The following is a 20,200-nucleotide window of genomic DNA, read 5'->3' as shown; positions in this document are numbered from 1 at the left end:
ATGTTGTATTTAAAAGTCCTACTTTTATGCATGAAATAATAATCAGCAAAAAGAAGTATACGCAACTTAGAAATACTAATCAAACCCTGAAAACGCTGTCTGGTGTTGTCCCACATTTCAACACACGATGGCACTCTTATCAAGATATTTTCTCAAAAACAAACAAAAAAACTAAACCCCCACCTAAATCTACAAGCGCTGGTCATAGAATTAGAATATCATGACAAAGTTGATTTTTTTCAGTAATTCCATTCAAAAAGTGAAACTTGTATATTAGATTCATTCATTACACACAGACTGATATATTTCTAATATTTACTTAAGTTTGGTGAATATAACCAACAACTAATGACAATCCCAAGTTCAGTATCTCAGAATATTAGAATATCATGAAAAGGTTTAATATTAAGCATTGTTTAAGGGCCATGGTATCCCTGTTCCTGATTGGCCAGCAAACTCACCTGACCTTAAATCTACGTAGTATTGTGACGAGGAAGATGCAATACTCCAGATCCAACAGTTTAGAAGAGCTGAAGGCCACTATCAGAGCAAGATGGGCTCTAACACCTGAGCGGTGCCACAGACTGATCGACTCCGTTCCACGCTACATTGCTGCAGTAGTCCAGGCCGAAGGAGCCCTAACAAACTATTGAGTGTTGTACATGCTCATACTTTTCAGTTGGTCAACATTTCTAAAGTTCCCTTTTTCATTGATCTTTATTGATTTTCTAATTTTCTGAGGTTCTTTGGGATTTTCATTAGTTGCAAGTTATATTGATCAGAATGTTAAGAAATACCATTTGAAATGTATCTGTCTGTGTAATGAATGAGTCAAATATACAAGTTTCACCTTTTGAATGGAATTGCTGAAATAAATCAACTTTGTCATGATATTCTAATTTTATGACCAGCACCTGTATACAGTAAATGCCACTAAAGAAAATGCAGAAGTTAATGTGGCACTTAAAGCCAGCTGAATCAAGTGTGTTGGAGCAGAGAAACCACAAAAACATGCTGGATACTGTTCCTCCAGGCCATTGAATACCTCTGCTTTAAGCTATTACTTCAAAAGTGGGTTTCCCCAGAAAATGACCAACTACATTTTTCATTTAAACCAAACATGGGGGTGGAGGACGCGCTCATCTACCTGCAGCACCGGGCTCTCACTCACCTCGAGATGCCACTGTGAGAATCATGTTATTTGACTTCTCAAGTGCCTTCAACACCATCCAGCTGTGACTACTGCAGCAGAAGATGAGGGGTGCAGGAGTGAACGAACATCTGATTGCATGGACATAAACTACCTCACCAACAGGCCACAGCACGTATGTCTGAGGTGGTTGTGTGCAGTACTGGACCTGCACAGGGTACAGTGCTCTCACCCTTTCTCCTCACCTTCTACACCTCAGACTTCACCAACAACAGCAGCTGCCACCTTCAGAAGTTCTCTGATGACTCGGCCATTGTCTGGGGGAAATTACGCGGAGTACAGGTCAGTCATCGTGGACTTTGTTGACTGGTGTGAGTGCAACCACCTTTGCTTTAACACCAGTAAGATAAAGGAAAGGGGGATTGACTTCCAGAGAAACACTCCTCCTCACTCACCAGCAAACTATTGAGCAGACACTCAGGTGGTGGTCAGTACCTGGAGGTTCACCTCAACAGTAAACTGAACTGGTCCAACAACACAGATGCTCTGTATAAAAAATAAACCCATTTATTGCCTTGAACACCATCAAAAGAAGTTTAAAACAAATTCTGAAGTTAACAGGCAGCCAGAATTGGAATTGTGTGTTCATGCTTTCTCTTGCCTATCAAAAATCTCGCTGCGGCATTTTGAACAAGCTGCAAGCGAGCCACAGTACCGTACCCTTACTGAATAAGACAGTGTTACAGTAGTCAAGGCGTGATGTAATGAAGGCATGAACAACAATCTCAAGATCTTGTCGAGTTAAAAATGACTTAACTTTAGCCAAAGGCCTCAGATGATAAAAAGAGGAAGATACCACAGTACTGACATGAGCATCAAAGCAGAAAGCATTATCGATCCTCACTCCAAAATTAACTGCAGAAACACCCAGATAAGAATTGAAATCAGCACAGTCCATATGTGAAGAGTCAAAATGACTATTTGTTCCAAACAAGACTGCTTCTCTTTTGTTTTCATTGCGACACAAGAAGTTCTCAGCCATCCATGCCTTGACTTCATTCACACAGTCCTTAAGTTGTTTGATAGAACAGTCTGATGCACAATCCAAGGGTAGGTAACTTGCAATCGTCAGCACATAGGTGGAAACCAATTTCATACTTCCGCATAATGTCACCCAGCGGAAGAATTTAAATAGAAAACAGCAGAAAACACACACACACACACACACACACACATACACACACACACACACACACACACACACACACACACACACACACACACACACACACACACACACACACACACACACACACACACACACACACACACACATATATTACTATATAGTACTAATACAGTAATAAAACTCGATAAATAGTACTAATATATATATATATATATATATATATATATATATATATATATATATATATATATATATATATATATATATATAGTACTAATACAGTAATAAAACTCGATAAATAGTACTAATATATATATATATATATATATTAGTGTTGTGCATCTCTACTTGCCTCATAATTCGATCCGATTCCGATTATCTGCCTAAAGATTCGATTTGAGTCTGAAATGCATCACGATTCTTCACACACAATTCTTCATTACTTAATAAAAGCAGCAGAATATTTTTTCAATTTCTTTTTTATTTCGATATTCCTGAAAAACAGAACATACATCTATTCACTATAGTGAGCAACAATGTTTAAAGTGTGCTGCCTATAATTACTTAAATAATATAAGAAATAATGTTTTCGGTAGAGCAGCTTTAAGATAGAATACTACTGAACTTAAAAATAGTAAACAAATACTGTGTTAAGTGATTCTTTCACATCCAGGATCCCCAAAGAGATATTAGCCCAGATATCCAATTTAAATGTAACGGGTGCATCTTTGATTACTGGTAATGTTTGTCTTGTATCCCTGTCCGCCATTTCTGTTTTAAATTGGCGCTAGGGCAACGCAGTGCGCATGTCATTGCAATTCTGCCCCCAGAATTAGTTGTAAAACCTCTAAACTTTATTGTTCTCGCACGTCCAGAACATAGACATCGTCCAGAACATAGACATAGAGAAAATCTCATAATGTCATGTTGCTGCATCGATGCAGAATAATGCACGGCTGAATCGCGATGCATCTTAGAATCGATCATTTTTCCCACCTCTTATATATATATATATATATATATATATATATATATATATATATATATATATACACATATATGTGTATATAGTACTAATACAGTAATAAAACTCAATAAATAGTACTAATATATATATATGTATATAGTACTAATACAGTAATAAAACTCAATAAATAGTACTAATATATATATATGTATATAGTACTAATACAGTAATAAAACTCAATAAATAGTACTAATATATATATATATGTATATAGTACTAATACTGTAATAAAACTCAATAAATAGTACCAATATATATATATATATATATATATATATATATATATATATATATATATATATATATATATATGTATATAGTACTAATACAGTAATAAAACATTTAAAAAGATCTTCAGATGAGTAAAACAAGCCTTGGATGAAGATTCTTGTTTAAGTCATTTGTCACTACACAGTGCAAATTTCACAAGTTGTGCCAAAATAATAATAATAGTAAAGTTGTGTTATTAAAAGACTGAAAACTAATACCAATATTTTACAATATTAAAGGTCAACGTTGATATTTGACAATATAAATGGTAGACCGATAAAATAGGACATCCCTCATATCTATGCCAACCAGATGAAACAAAACTGTTGGATAAACTATGGATCTAGTGTGCTAATGCACTGCAGTGCAAGTGAAATCAAAAGATGGAGCTTTAATTTTATTATAGAGCCACCTAAAACTATTAAGAAATGTTTTCACATCATTTGATAAGCACCTACCAATCTAGCATAGTGTAATAAATTCATGAAATGCTTGTCCAAAATAACACTGTTCATGTTTTGTAGCTTCTTGCCGCTAGATGGAGACATTGAGTGAGCTCTGTGGTGTCATATGTTGCTGTGCCACACCCACACACTCCACAGACATCTCCCTTCAGCAGACAGCCATGCTTAAAGGGGGGTGGGGGGGTGGGGGGTGGGGGATCTCACAGATCCCCAGTTATTAAATGGAGGCACTAAAGTATAAATCATACAAATCACACACATTCATCTCATCTTTCCTTGTAAGGTTCTCCTATTCCCAGCTGTCACATATTGGTCCTATCGGACTCCTGAGGTGGGTGGCACTGTATTTTTCCACCTCAAATGAAAATAAAATTGTTTATGTCCTGAATGTATTTGTTGTTAAACCTGAACCTTAAATTTCTAATGCTTTGAAGTGTTTTTTAGAAGAAATAATAATAATAATAATAATAATAATAATAATAATAATAATAATAATAATAATAAAACATATTGTAGATGGCTTCCTAATTGTCCTTTTTGGAGGACTAATATTTACCTCCTTCAAGACTGATGGGCTAACAGCTAGTTTGAATGCAACAAAGACTAAAAAACACAAACTAGGTTTTCTGGTGGATGTAGAAACAGAAGGAAATCACTTTGATATCCCATGCAGGCTTTGCTTGCTGCATATTTTCATGTTTTACTGGCACACTGGCTATAAAATGATGATGTGTGCTATTCCTAACTTGATCTTTCCCAGTACAGCCAACTGAAGCTGGAGCATCAGCAGTTGTGTGGCAGTATTTATCATTTCGGGTTAGTCAGGTGAAACTCTATTAACCAAAGCCTGCAGTACAATATCAAGATAAACTGCTGCTTTGAGGAAACAAAATGCCTTTATAGATCAGTCCTGCAGAAAAGTGAATGAACATCTTGATCCAACTGAGAACGAGGAGTAAAAAGTCTGAAATAAAAGCCACCACATGTGTGAACTAGGTTTGGCGAACAGTCTTTTTAAAATGAAAAACAAATGAAACAAAAAAACATTTTATTTTCTAGCATTTTAAATGCATTTGTGCTTTTCAAAAAAAAAAAAAAACAATTTTAAACTTTAAAACTGAAAATTTTGTTGTATGGACTTGTGCTAACACGCCCACTGGATCAGACCAGCACAGAACACAAAATGACAAGGACTCATTTTCTGATTCTTCACATCTGAAAATTAACAACCTGAGCCTTTAAAATCGTATTATCTCATTTTAAAATATCACATTAAGCAAAGAAAGCAGCTTTTCCTCACAAATGTAAGATTTTTTGACTGGATTGTTAGCTGATGCATTGCTGCTGGCATGCATGTATCACTTCAAACGCCTGGAGGTCATCACCAGCTTCAGCACCGTGTCCGCTATATTCCCTCACCAGCTCTGTTGCCATGGTGAATGCGTGTTTTCTTTTTTTTTAGTGGTTACCATGGGGACCTTGTATTACAGCCCGCCGCCTGCTCTCATCATGTTTCTGCATGATCATTTGTATGCCTCCTGTACAATAATGTTTAACAAAAACATCAACGTTGCAGGAAACTGCCCCCAGGGGCCTTTCTGTAAAAACATGCCCTAATAATCACGCAGTTTCTTTTTCACTTATGACAAAATATTCTGAAAAATATAAATGTTTTTCTTATTTTTATGTTGAATAAAAACAAGAAAAAGGACAGATTAACAAATGTGACCACAATTCTCCCTTCTCAGAGGTGAGTTCCCAGCTGCCTGAGAGAGGAAGAAGAAGCCTTCTGATGACATCGAATTCAAGCTCTTTGAGATGATGACATCATTTGCTTCCTTGATTCATGTTAATAATGGCTTTAACTATTGCAGACTATTTGATTCTTTCACAGAGACTGTTGTGCCATTAGAACTGCGTACATGTGCATTTATGAGTCATCGTGCACCGTGCACCACATGTGGGACTGTTTGCACTGTTCTGAGAACACGAGAGCAGGCTGCGTTGATGTTTCCCTCCCATCTTTTTTGTAGGAACTTCATAGTTAATGGAGCACAACAGCAGGCCTTCGGGCCAATAGGAGCTCTGGAATTTCATTTCCATTGTGCGCCGGCTCCTGTGTGCCACTTGTGATCTCTTTAGTCTGAGCTTGCTTCTGTTGGATCAAAAGAACAATTTTCTTTAATCATTAGGGCTTGGTTAGGTTCACTTAGTGATTTGTGGCTTTTCAAAACCTGTTTTCTATTTTTCAGTTGTGATGACAAGTTGTGTTTGAAAACACGACCTTTCCTTTTTTCTTTTCTCTTGCCTGTGGTTGCCCTTTTTCATCTTGCATGTCAGTGCCTCTCAGAAAAAGACCTGCAGACATACCTGGAAGTAATTAGAAGAAACCTGCAATTTGACGAGCTGCTCGACTGGAAAACTGACATTTGTGATAACAGATTCCTTCAACCACAGCCTGCTCCTGTCACGTTCCGTGTCCTCGTCTGCTGTGTCCCCTCATGGTTCCCCCCCTTGTTGTGTCATTTACTTTGATTAGGTATTATTATCCCCCAACCTTTCAGTGTATTTTGTTCTATAACACTTTAGGTCATTAGTTTCTTTATCTTTAGTGTCCCCTGTGCCCTTATTTCTATGGTGTTTAGGTTTATTTAGGTTCAGTAACTTTTGTTTTACAGGTTTTAGGTCTGGTTTCCTCCCCTGCTTGGTTCTGCTTCTCCTCTCAGTTTATTAGTCCCACCTGTGCCCAATTCCCTTAATTACCCAGCCCTGTGGATTTAAGCCCCAGTCTTGTCTTCTGTTTGATGGTTCATTGTTGCCGGTCGGTGTTGTGTTTGCCTCCTGTCCTCATAAGCCTTTTGAGTTTGATTCTCCTGTTTCATCTGGATTTTGCAGCGACTCTCCTCAATAAAGGAGCATTCATAATTTCTCACTCTGTTTTGTTCTGGGTTTCTGCATTTTGGGTCCAAACCCCTACTTGACCTGACAACTCCAGCTATTGTGCTGCTGTTCTTTTGTCTCTACAGATGCTTAGCTAGTTTTTACCTCCACATAAACAGATTTTATTATGAGGCATTGCTGATCATTGAGGTATAAATCAACGATTTAAAGGCTAGTTCATCCATCTGTAAAAGTAATATACAGTCCTAATATATGTCAGCTTGAAGTTATGAGATTTTTTGGGGGCATTTCTATTCTTTGCACCCCTTTCATTTCCTGCTGGTCTAAAACCAGATTCACTTGCGGTAAAACGTGCAGAATTTTCAGCTTTGCTGCTCATATCTTTAAACTTTGGCTCTGCCGCTCTCAGTACACGCCCAGGAATCTGTCCGTATCCTTTGACCTTTAATAAGGTTCAACTGATCTGTAATTGTACACACACACGGTATGGCATGAGCACATGCTTGGTGAGTGGGGGCATTTATTTTTATACATCTATATGCATGCTTGTGCCCATGAATGTGATGAACACAGCCCCCAGTCAGACCTCCAGTTAGGGTGGAGGTGTTAAGCTGATGAAAGTAGTCTCTTGTGCCGCTTCTCTATGTGAACTCTGCACACTTTACAAACGCTCCAGCAGATCCATTACATCCTCTCTAAAACCAACTTCACTAAACACTTCCGACATTGTCCTGACTCTGGAAGCATCCAGTTGTTGGGACATTCATCATGGAGTCCTTTGAGCTGATTCTGGTTGACTTTCTGCACCACTGACACACAGCAGAAAGACATTTCCTTGACTCAACGGCTATTAAGGAGGCCGTTTTAGCAAACTGGTCTGCTTGTGTTCTGAGCACCCGCCATTTTTTCTGCTCCATCAGTCAGTCTAAGTAGAAATCATTGACCATCCAGTTTCTGCAGCTCCTGTTTTAGTCACTGCAGCCTGTCAGTATGTTGGCTGCTTCTGTAAACAGATTATTTATCCTTTATTTTATCGTCCCTCATTTGCACGGTGCTTTTTAGATGGCCAGGATATGGGGAGAGGCTAAAAACCCCTCAGTTGAAAGGCAGAGTGGAAAAAAAGCTTCAAAAACACTAATGTAGCATGCAAATATGCCTAAAATATTGAATCAATTGGATAAAAAATTAAAATAGTTATTTCTTGCTATTAGCCATTCATAAATCAGTAAATGTTTGCATGCTACATTTTGCAGGATCATGAGTTTTAATGAAACAGATGAAAATCGAGACATGTGAAGTGAAAATGTTTGTGAAAATGAAAAATAAGCAAACCTACAATTGTAATAAATAGTAATACTGATTAGTTTTGGATGATTAAAATATTTAAAGTCAATATGTTCCCACAATCCATGCAAATAAAAACCTTCTCACCTGTTATCATGTAGATTCTGGACTCAAATCTTTTTTTTATATTTTTCTCATTTATCTACCTCTTTTTCACATCTGTACTTAGAAGCAATCAACACTTTGATCACCCCAGTGCTGGGAACGAGACATTGCAGAGCTCACAGCGTTCTTTCAGTCATGTTTAAACACAAAGAGACCCATCCCATTCCGTTTTTAGTCTCTGCTGATTCACAACAGTCTGGAGCGGCCATCCTGCTCTGGAAGCTTGTCTCCATGGAGACAAGGGTGGGAAGAAGAGTGATGATGCTGCTGGCGGAACGGCAGCCATGAATCAACCATGTGTTTCACTACGTGCCTGTGTGAGCTCACAAGGGACAAACACAGAAACAGATTAGGTTTATTTTCCTCTGGAAAGAGGGCTAATTTGGTCATCTAGCACACGTCTGCACGCGAGGTGGCTTTTGAGGATGTAAGGAGCCAGAACCGAGCAGAAAGACAAACAGCTTGTGTTTACCATCAAAGCTTTGCTCAGCATAGATTGATGGGACAGTTCGAGGCCAGCGAAGAGTTGGATCTTGTTAAATTAAAGTTTCCACACTGGAAAATGGAACTTTTATAGAATATTGAGGAATTTTTCCATCAAATGTCACAAGTTTGTGGAAGATAAAAAGAATAATAATGCAGTTGCACTTAAAAATACTGTTTTGTTGACCTATACTGCTGACTTGCCTAGCTAAATCTAAGCTAAAAGCTTTGATTCCATGCTAGTGGAGAGGTGTAGGTGCCAATTTAGCACTGTGTGGAGGTCAGAAGTGAGATGGAGAGCTGCTGTTTATGATGTGTAATATTCCAAAGGTCTGATTTACTGTAAATTATGTGTTAGGTGATCCCAAAATTGGCATTTTATTCATAGCTTGATATTCAAAAGTTAAACAGAAAACAGCTTTTTTTTTGTTTTTACATTTGTTTGTTCTTTTTAGGGTTGGGGTTGAAAGGCCACAGAGCAGTTCAACATTATTTTGTTTATTTATCTTGGTGAAAACATTTTTTAAAATGTAAAAAATAAATACTATGAGCCCGACTAAGACCCCTTGAACTGAACATTTTGTCCAACTACATGAACAAACCCACATTTAAAGAGCAAGTTACCCCCTACCAGAGTTTCATTGCACTCCCACATGCTTGAAAAATGCAACAAATGCTATTGCCTGGCAGATCGAGAGGGCAGAGCCACTAACAAATACATACACACGGGCTCACAACGACAGTGTGACATCACAATGTACCAGCTAACGTCATTGTGTACCTCTTAGCCAATAGTGGTGACAGATTTAAATTCAAATGTAGTGCAGAGTTTTTACCTGACGACCGTACAACACTGACAGTTTTGGACAGAATATTTAAATTTTAACTAAGTTGCACTAAAGTGCCGAAATGTTGCCTACACGTGTCTACAGCACGAGTAGACACTCATTTATATAGTTTATCAGCAAAAATTTGATTTGGGGGTGTCTTGCTCTTTAATCAACACTCCAGCTTTATAACATTTTTATTATGTGTCCTGTCCAGCTGTAAAGCAATCAGAATTAATGTTTGAGTGTGAAGGAGAATGTAAAATGAATGCAAGTCAACGGGGCTAAAAGAGCCATTTTCTAATCTGCTTTGCCTTACACCCTGGATTGCAATTATATTGTACTGCAATTTAAATGAAATTTAATGATGGGTGTTTCTACCACGCCAGTCACATACTTTGAGATTTTCCAGCTTGTAAAAGGTCGTAATTAGCATAACTACAAACTAGCAATTGGCACGTCGCATATATGACGTCACCACATAATCTCCTCTCCCCTAATGTAGCTGCTACTTACCAAATGACCAGATTTATGGTGGGGTTTTCCTCCTGTGGGAAGTTTGCTGAACTTACAGCCCTTTTCCCTCAGTTTTCTCCCTGTCTGGTTTGATGATGTCACTTTCGTGATGCGCATTTGTAGTTCTGGACTTATTTTCACACAAAACCTAAAGTAATGTTTCCCCCATTAGAAAATAAGCCCGTTCTTGGTATCAACATGCGTCTTTAAAATTCACGGACATCATATGTGAAATCCATGACACAAAACAAGCGGAATTAAAAAATAGCGTTTTTAGCGTTTTTCTGCGTTTTTTTCGTTCTGAGGACCCGTGGTCCGGAAGTAGATGGGCGTGACTTAGGCTCCCCATAGGAGTGTTCATTAGTAAGTATGAGGGGCCACAGAGACTTGATAACTAATACCATCTTGTTGCAACAAGTCCGTCAATTATTTTTAGTTTTGGTGCCTCCATCCCTAACTCTTCATGTTTTGCAAAAAAATATATCAAAAAGACCAGATTGAGAAAGAGTTCTGCTGCCCAAAAGTAAAAGTCTGGCTGTAGGTTAAATGGATTTTTGAGCTTTTTGATCAAACTAATGGACTAGACATCAAAAACTGTGAGCCTGACTGGATTAGCGTTGGCCAAAGGTGTGTCAAATGCACTTTGCAGAGACAAACTTAAGTCAAGTGAAAAAGCTCAGTGCAGTTGGTTCAGACATGTTTTAGTGTGTTAATGAAAAAAACATTTAAACCCTCAGGCTTACAGGCAATCTGGGCTGTTATTATACTTGTTCTTGTTTTGCTTTGACAGGTCATACAGTCGTGGTTTGATCTATTATCTCATAAAGCAAAGAGAAATTTGTTTTATTTGATGCAAAACATGAATATGCTGAATTAAAAATTGTTTTATATGAAAAAAATAATTTTACTAATATCATCACCAAAGTCTTTGTTTTCAGTCTTTCTGTCATCGTAAGTGGAAACAGCTCTCAGTCTTCTCCTTTTGGGGATGCTACGCTAGGATGGGTACCGAATCGATTCAGAGGTACCCATCCCTATGTTACACTGACCTTAATGGCTATTTAAGCACCTAAATGTAATTCTGTGAGGTTTGAACCAACTTTATGCCACTCAGTAGGTAATGCATCTGTATGCTGAGTCACAGTTCCCAGCAAACAATCTTAGGATCTATATGCTTCCCATTAAAATGTTCCGTGACTCAGCTGAGAACAAACAAGCTGCAAAGTATTATTGATTTTTGGCAATGTTTACAACCAAAAGTGCCATTATTTGTAGAGGATGAAAAAGAGCTGAAATATTTAATGATTTTATTCTGAAACCTTCGTTCCGAAGCAACTTCCAAGCATTTTTTAATACAACAATTTTGCAGATGCACCCACATTTAAAGCAAACGCTCAAGCTCAGCAACAGGAAAGTAATAAAGAAGGGTGACAGTAAAACCTAAAAAAGAGTTTAGGAAACTGAGGAGTATTTAAACAAGGAGAGATGAATAATGGTAACCTAGCCTGCCAGACTCCTCCTCTGTTTAATTCTGCACAGAGAAAGGGTCTGGGAACTCTCCTATTCAAATAACCCCGCCCCGTGAGAATTCTAACCGAGCCAATCAGAGCTGAGTAGGTACGTCACACACCACAACGCCAAGTTTGTCATAAACATGGTGAATGAAGCGGAGTTCGCTGCAGCTCTTTCCTTTGTTCTAAATTATTTGAAAATGTCTTTAAAACCACAACAAGTAGAAGCGCTAAAAGCCTTTCTTCTAAACAAAGATGTTTGCGCTGTCGTCAGACTACATTTTTACTACAGCCAAAAAAAAAACCTACAGTGTCGCAGACGTCACACACGGCGGCGCTCAGTTTCTCATAAACAACAAAGACAGCGGCAGAGTTCACTGCGACTCTTTGCTCTGTTCTAAATGACTCAAATGTCTTTAAAACCACAAGTAGAAGCGCTAAAAGCATTTCTTCTAAAAAAAATTAAAGATGTTTGCGCCATTGCCAGACACTATTTTTTTACTACAACTAGAAATCTACAGCGTCGTACGGTACAGTCGTGATTTCCGTCTTTTTTCTGATTGGTCGTTTTTGAGCTGCCTAGTCCCGCCCCTCAAGGGCCTCTCTGCCTGTGAGTTACCAGACCCTTCTCTGGGCAGAATTAAACAGAGGACGAGTCTGGCAGGCCAGACTAGAACAATGGATAAGCAATAGCTGCATAAACTGACATATGCAAAAACCACTAACTTTGAATATCCACACAAACATAGCATATTTATTCATAAATAAAAAATGGACTCAATGGGCCGAGTGGGACCTGCGTGTCTCCGGGTCTGCAGCTGCAGCTGCATGACCGAGGAATTCACACGGTTATGGGTGGGGTTTAATTAAATCCAAACATCTAATTTTCATGTTGAAGGAATGGCTCATGAAAATAACTTATATTTCATAAACAAATGACATCTCAATAGGGCCAACAGTAATCTTTTATCATATAATGTGCCTATTTCTGCTCTGGGAGGTTTAAAATGGCATGATGCATGTCCTTTAAATCATCTATTCTAAAACAGTTGTTTTTGCTTCTTCTTCAGACTGCTCCATTGACTGACTGCAGTAGCGATAAATACGCCACGTTGTTTTTTGCTCTGATTTGAAAGACAACCGTAGATTCAATGGGTTCTGACCAGAATGTATACGGTATTTAAGATGGCTTGCTAGGCTAGAAACTTAAAGCTCTCATTCACTTGCTTTTTCAATACATCTGCTGTGGTCTCTAGATGAATGCCTTGTGAGTAATTCTCTGAGGAAATAAAGGTCTGGCGCTCCTGTTTCAGGGAGGAGAAATTAGCTGGAGGAGTGGGGGAACAGAAAACGTCAGGTTTTTGCTTCTTTTTCATCATGATATTTTAACATTTTGCTTCTTATTGGCTAATAGCAACTCAGACTCTTTCAATGCCTCCACACGCCCTGAAACGTTGATGTTTTATCCACACAAATAACACAAGCCTTAAAGTGGCAGTGTGTAGTTTCCTGCCGCTAGGGGCAGTACATGCATACATTTCAGGTTAGTTTTGCAGCATATCGCCGTGACTGTCGCTAGTTTACAAAACATTACGGTAAATGTTGTTACCTGTGGAGCAGAAAGCATGTGACCTTGGCGTGACTCCTCATACTTTCCATGGTCCTTCAGGTAATTTGATCGAGAGAATGCAATGCCGATTGTAGTTTTCTGGCGCTGTACTTTCCTGATCTGCTCGGGGTCCTGCGCCTGCCGACGTCATCATACTACAGCTATACTGCTCAGACAAAATAAATTGCATCTCTTTTACTGTTCCTTTTCTTTCACATATGTTTTGGAAAGAGTTTAGCATTGTTTTTATTAAATTTATGTTTCTTACTACCTAAATGTGGAGACGTAATTTCAGTAAATCGTACATCGAGCCAGTCATCTCATGTGACGTCTTCGATGGGTGAGCCGGCCAGAAGGAAACATGGCGTCTAATATAACGTCCCTGAAAGAAGCTAGACCCGCTCCATGTATTTTAGACCCAATTTTTATGGTTATATGTTACAAATCCGCCAATATTTTTCAGACTGGATGTCATTAAATTAATTTTCAACAACGTTTTGATGGACATTTCCAGAGATTAATGGTAAAAACTACATATTGTCTCTTTAAGGAGTTCAAGCTCCAGTTCAGTCTCACGCTGGAGCGTGAGATCGTTAGGCGGATTGGTGCTGCATCTGCAGTGATGCGGGCGTTGTACCGGTCTGTCGTGGTGAAGAGAGAACTGAGTCAGAAGGTGAAGCTCTCGATTTACCGGTCGATCTACGTTCCTACCCTCACCTATGGTCATGAGCTTTGGGTAGTGACCAAAAGAACAAGAACGCGGATACAAGCGGCCGAAATGAGTTTTCTCCGAAGAGTGGCTGGGCTCTCCATTAGAGATAGGGTGAGAAGCTCAGTCATCCGGGAGGGGCTCGGAGTAGACCTGCTGCTCCTCCACATCGAGATGAGCCTGTTGAGGTGTGTCGGGCATCTGGTCAGGATGCCTCCTGGATGCCTCCCTGGTGAGGTTTTCCAGGCACATCCAACCAGGAGGAGGCCTAAAGGTAGACCCAGGACACGGTGGAGGGACTATGTCTCTCACCTGGCCAGGGAACGCCTTTGGATTCCCCCAGAGGAGCTGGTCCAAGTGGCTGGGGAGAGGGAAGTCTGGGCCTCTCGGCTTAGGCTACTGCCCCCGCAACCCGACTCTGGATAAGTGGATGAAAATGGATGGATGGATGGATGGATGGATGGATGGAGGAGTTCAAGCCATGATGTGGAGTTGCTAATGCTAATGGTTAGCTTTCAGTAGCTAAGATTCATTCTGCTCTCTCCTGGACTCTAAACCATAAACAACCTTGCACAGTCAGGAGCCAAGATGGGTGATTCAATGAATCCTGATTTACAGTGTTATGTAGCTCTATGTGGCTTTTTCTGACTCGAGCGTTTCCCCGTCTATTTTATTTCAGTGGCAAATCCAGGAAAAAGGGGTAGAAAACTACTTTCATGCAGGCGCACAGATAGGGTGGGGGATGGGGGGAATCTGTCTCCCCCAGATTCAGATCGACCCCGATCCGTCCCCCGCACCAAGGCCAGAAAGAAAACAAAATCGGAGGTTAAGTGCTTGAAGCTCCTTTTTCCAATTACATTGAATGCAGCATGATGTAAACAAACACCAACTCCAGAGGTGCTAAAGTGGTTGCTGCTAGGATGCAGGATGAAGCGAAAAAGGCAAACAACGATTACTGCGTCTTTAAAAAAGACCAACAGTGTAAGCAGGCTGGACCTATCTGTCTGTTTATGCATGTTGGTTATGGTTTCAGTATGTTGTTGTCAGTGTTGGGACTTACTCGTTATAAGCGCCAAAGCCCCATTGCTGACTTTAACAAGTCTCATCTACAAATATGATCCCTCATGAAGTTACTACTTTACACCAGAAGATAGTCGATATGTCTAACCTTCAGGCTGAGCAATGTTTTGGAGTTTTTAGAGTTTGAAAAATGCCTCCCGCAGAGAGGCTCCCAGTCGGGGAGAGGAGGAGATGCGTGCAGCATGAAGAGTGCAAATATTAGATAAAACGTATAATTGCCGGAAGGTCTGGTCTTTGCTGACTGATCACTTTGTCTGGTAATGACTGATTCTGATTATGAAGCAGAATATTGACTCTGATGAAGAAATTCACTCATCCAGCTGGGAAGATTGACGCTGCTGCAGCATCAGACAGCTGGTGCTACACGAGAGGTGTGTGGAGTTTACAAGCTCCAAACGTTGGGTTTGATGTTGGTTTAACCTTCTCTGGGACGTGATGGATGTAGAAATGATGGTAAAACACTGCAAACGTGACAGACGTAGCGACAATGTAAAAAAAATGCTGTGAAAAAGAGGCAGATGTCGATGCGTTAGGTATGGAAGTCAAGTGTGCCACATAATTATAAAAAAGTAAATTATACAATTTTAAGAGATTTATATATTTCAGGGTTTCCCTTACATAGGCGTAGCCGTGGCGGCCCGCCATGGCTGAAATCCCACCGCCACGCCTACAAGATCCCAAGTTTTATTGATGTTTTTTTTTTTTTGCGCAGTTTCCCGAAGAAGAAGCGGGAACTACTGTGTTGTTGCTTGTGATCACAGCCGGCAGGTAGCAAGGAGGAGGAGGCAGGGCAGGGTGGTTACAGCTATGAACGTACGGATAAAGCATTTTTGACGAATACGAGCAAGAAACGAGTGTAAAACTCGTAAATATCTGTAATCGTGCTGAATGAAATCCTCATTGGGTAACTGACTTTCTTCACGCTCTGTGATTGGCCAGTCAGATAGAGCACCCGCCCCTCCCTACACACAAAACTGCAGCCGGGAAGCCCGTCAGCTCGGCCCAGGCATCAACGCACACACACAGACAGTAAAGCCGGGCGGACACTGTGCGACTTTTTCGCTTTTTTGAGCAGATTTTCCACTCGTGCGAGAATCCACAAGATCGGGGCGAGTTTTGCGCTGAGCGTCGTGTAGTGTACAGGGGGTTACGAGAGGCGATTAACACCACGTGACCAGCTACCGATCAGCAATCGTGAGCTCGCACGGACTTCTGGAGTGTTTGATATTTATCTCGTTCCTCATGAGGGTTGAAGCGGCGCTGCGAGCAGCTGCGACCCAAAAAGTATCAGAACCGCTCACGGCGCATGCGCAATCCTGCATCAACACCGCTCGCCCGCTATTTCCCTAATAACACACGTTGTTTTTATTTCTACACATTTTTTTACTCACAAAGATTGTCAAGAAAGCGTGTTTGTCGTGTTCATGTAAAATTAAACTAAAACACAGATTTACTTTCTTTATTTCGTTTTCCTCATCCAACCCCCATAAATCCCTGTGTGTCCTCCTGCAGCACTCCCGAAGGACAACAGGCAAAACAAGACAAAAAAGTCTGACGTGTTGTGTAAAAACGGCTATTTTTAGCATATTTTTAGGGCCGACGTGTTGCTACCAGACGTACAGTGTGCACATGGCTCGTGAGATCTGCCCTGCGCTGAAGTCGTACAGTTTGAGCTGAAGCTGTGTTATGAGTGAAAAAGTCGCACAGTGTCCGCCCAGCTTATTATAATGTTCACTGTAATGCATCTTGATGTTCTTAACAAATAAATTTAATCAAATATATTGGTCAATAATGCCAAATATGTAAATTTGTGTTTCAGTCATTTTTATACTGGCTTAAAAATACTTCATTAAGTCTACTGAGCAGGGGTGTAGAAGGTGTTTAACAGGGCCAGCCCAGTAATGATCTTGGACCAAAATAAAGGGGGCAGAAAGTCAAATAAAGGGGGGCAAAAGAAGATGTTTTTCCAGACGCCAAGAAAAATTAAATGCCAACCCCCCCTGCAAAGTGTGTCACTGAGAGTTTAAAACAGAAATTATTCTTGTGCAAATATTGGTGTATTCACCTTTAATACTAGTTATTACAATGCAGCAGTTGCTGGATTGGTGCAGTTCAAAGTGGAGTGCATCAAATAAAACAATATTAACATAAAGGTGAGACATGTCATCCCCCCCCCCCCCCCCCCCCCCGCCAACACCACCTCCACCACAGCTGGAAAAATTCCTAGGGGAAACACTGTATTTATATATAAATTAAAACTTTCCAAATATAATGAAGATTTATAAATAACGTAAAAATACGAAGGAACATCTGTTGGTCAGGCTGAAAAGTTTGGGAACTACTGCTCTAAGTGATAAGTGAAGTTCTCTTTTTAAATATATTTTATGTGCAGTTTTTTAGGATTTTTATGTTTTCTGTAAGGATTAGTATGCTGAAAATCATTTAATGTTTAGCATAAAGCACGAGGTTTTGGTTAGTAATTGATTGGGAGAATAACAAATGACTGAATTAAATAGTGGGACGCCTCTGTCAGTGCGCTCCAGGGAAGCTGTGGCTACATCGTAGCTCATCACCATCAGTGTGTGAATGTGTGTGAATGGATGAATGATACGCTGTAATGTAAAGTGCTTTAGAGTCCTTACTCTGAGAGGCGCTATACAAGTGCTGATCATTTATCATTTATAGTGTTGATCAGGCAGAGCTTTGTTGCCAGTGTTCCACTGCATAATGGCTTCAAACACGTATATAAAAGTGTTCGTTTTTACGTGAACCATTGGATGAAATTACACAAACTGACTGAGCTCTAGTTAAGGCGCTTACAATAGTTTGTGTATGTGTGTGTGTGTGTGTGTGTGTGTGTGTGTGTGTGTATGTGTACGTGTGTGTGTGTGTGTGTGTGTGTGTGTGTGTGTGTGTGTGTGTACGTGTGTGTGTGTGTGTGTGTGTGTGTGTGTGTGTGTGTGTGTGTGTGTGTGTGTGTGTGTGTGTGTGTGCGTGTGTGTGTGCGTGCATGTGTTTGGGGGAAGGTACATTGGAACTTTGTCCCTCCCAGTTTGAAAATCCTATCTGCTCCCCTGCTTTCATGTATTGTCTAACCTTAACCCTAACCCTAACCAGCAGGACGAGCGTCTGAAGATTCAATTATGTGTCAGTAGATGCTGAGCATAAGCTAAAATAAATTAATTACCTCATTTTCAATTTACAGGCGCAACAAACCACTTGTTAGTACTTGATGTAACTTTCAGGCTGAATATGGACGTCTGCTTCATATCATATCATAACTGCTATCACTGTGCCTCAGGAGTGGTTGTTTAATCATGAAAAGTAGCTATTTTGCAAAATAAGAATGATTAGAGCTCGCTCTGTTGTGCCTTCATGTCTGAGGAAGTCTGACTCTTTCTGTTTTCTGAGTATCTCCCCTTTTTTCTGCTCCACCCTTCTGCTTATAAATGCTGAGACTGGATTGACTGGATGCAGCCTTTGGACACAGTGCAGTGTCAGCAACAGCCGAGCAAGCGAAAAACTCTTAGCATATCTTCCTTTTGCACAGTACATGCCATTTTTAGGAGAAGACCGCACATCTTTGAAAACAGACCATCCAACATGTATACAAAAATGATAAATGTGGATATCTCTAGCTAACGTGTTGCATGTAAATATTAAGCAGAGACATGGGAAGAGTCTCGGCTGCAGAGCCACATATGTCTCCAGGGAGCGGTTTAAAAAGTAAAAGTCAATATTAAGCACTTTTGTCATCTTTGCAGCAATTATTTTAATGCTACAACAGACTTGTAAGGAACAACGAACAACATAGTGAGAAATAAATTAGAAAGAACTATTGATTAAAACACATTTTCAAAAGCTGAAAGTATCTCTGTAAGTTCAAGTTAGCATATTTATTTATAATAAATTATAGACGCCACTTTTCTGCAAACCTAAATAAATCCAAGTCAATTAAACTTAAAAAAACACAGCATGTCTGCATGATTCCTGGAGAGAAATAGGTGCTTGTTAGCTCGTGTTTGTGTTGCTAATATAGGTAACTAATCAGGGTTCAATTCTAGGCCCAGTGCTTTTTAACCTCTATATGCTCCCTCTGAGCAGTGTCATCAGGAGACATGGGGAGAATTTCCACAGTTACGCTGACGATACACAGTTGTACATCTCCGTGTCTCCAGATGACGCTCAGCCAATGGATACACTTTTTAACTGCATTTTAGATATTAAATCATGGATGACTGAAAACTTTCTCCAGCTCAACCAGGGCAAAACTGAAGTTTTAGTCATCGGTCCTGAGGCCCAGAGAGAGAAACTTTTACCTAGACTACAATCAATGTCTTTTTATCCATCACTACAAGTGAAGAATCTGGGCGTTATTTTCGACTCTGAGCTGGCTTTTATCCCCCACATTAAAAACATCACAAAAATAGGTTTTTACCATCTTAAGAATATCGCCAGAGTCCGCCCCATTCTCTCTCGGGCCAATACGGAGACGCTAGTGCATGCTTTTATAACCAGTAGAATTGATTACTGCAATGCCCTACTTTCTGGTCTTCCCAAAAAGAGCATCTCAGGTTTACAACTTTTACAAAACTCAGCAGCACGTTTCCTGATGAAGACCAGGAAGCGGGAGCACATCACTCCGGTTTTAAAATCACTGCACTGGCTCTCCGTATGTTTCAGGATCAATTTTAAGGTTCTTTTAATGGTTTTTAAGTGTCTTAATGGTCTCGGACCTTCTTATCTTTCAGAAATGCTATTACTATATAAACCCTCGCGGTCTCTGCGCTCCTCTGGCAGCCGTCTCCTAGTTATCCCTAAAGTTAAGACTCACACCCACGGCAAGGTGTCCTTCAAGTACTACGGCCCTCGCCTTTGGAACGGGCTGCCGGAGGACCTCAGGGCCAAAGGGAACATCCAGGCTTTTAAGAATAGGCTCAAGACCCACCTTTTTAGCTTGGCTTTTAACTGATTACTATTTATCTAGTCTAACTGTATCACCTGTCATATTTGTT

Source organism: Nothobranchius furzeri, chromosome 12 (assembly GCF_043380555.1).
Source record: "Nothobranchius furzeri strain GRZ-AD chromosome 12, NfurGRZ-RIMD1, whole genome shotgun sequence".
Taxonomy (NCBI): Eukaryota; Metazoa; Chordata; class Actinopteri; order Cyprinodontiformes; family Nothobranchiidae; genus Nothobranchius; species Nothobranchius furzeri.
Note: the sequence above shows the minus strand (reverse complement) of the source record.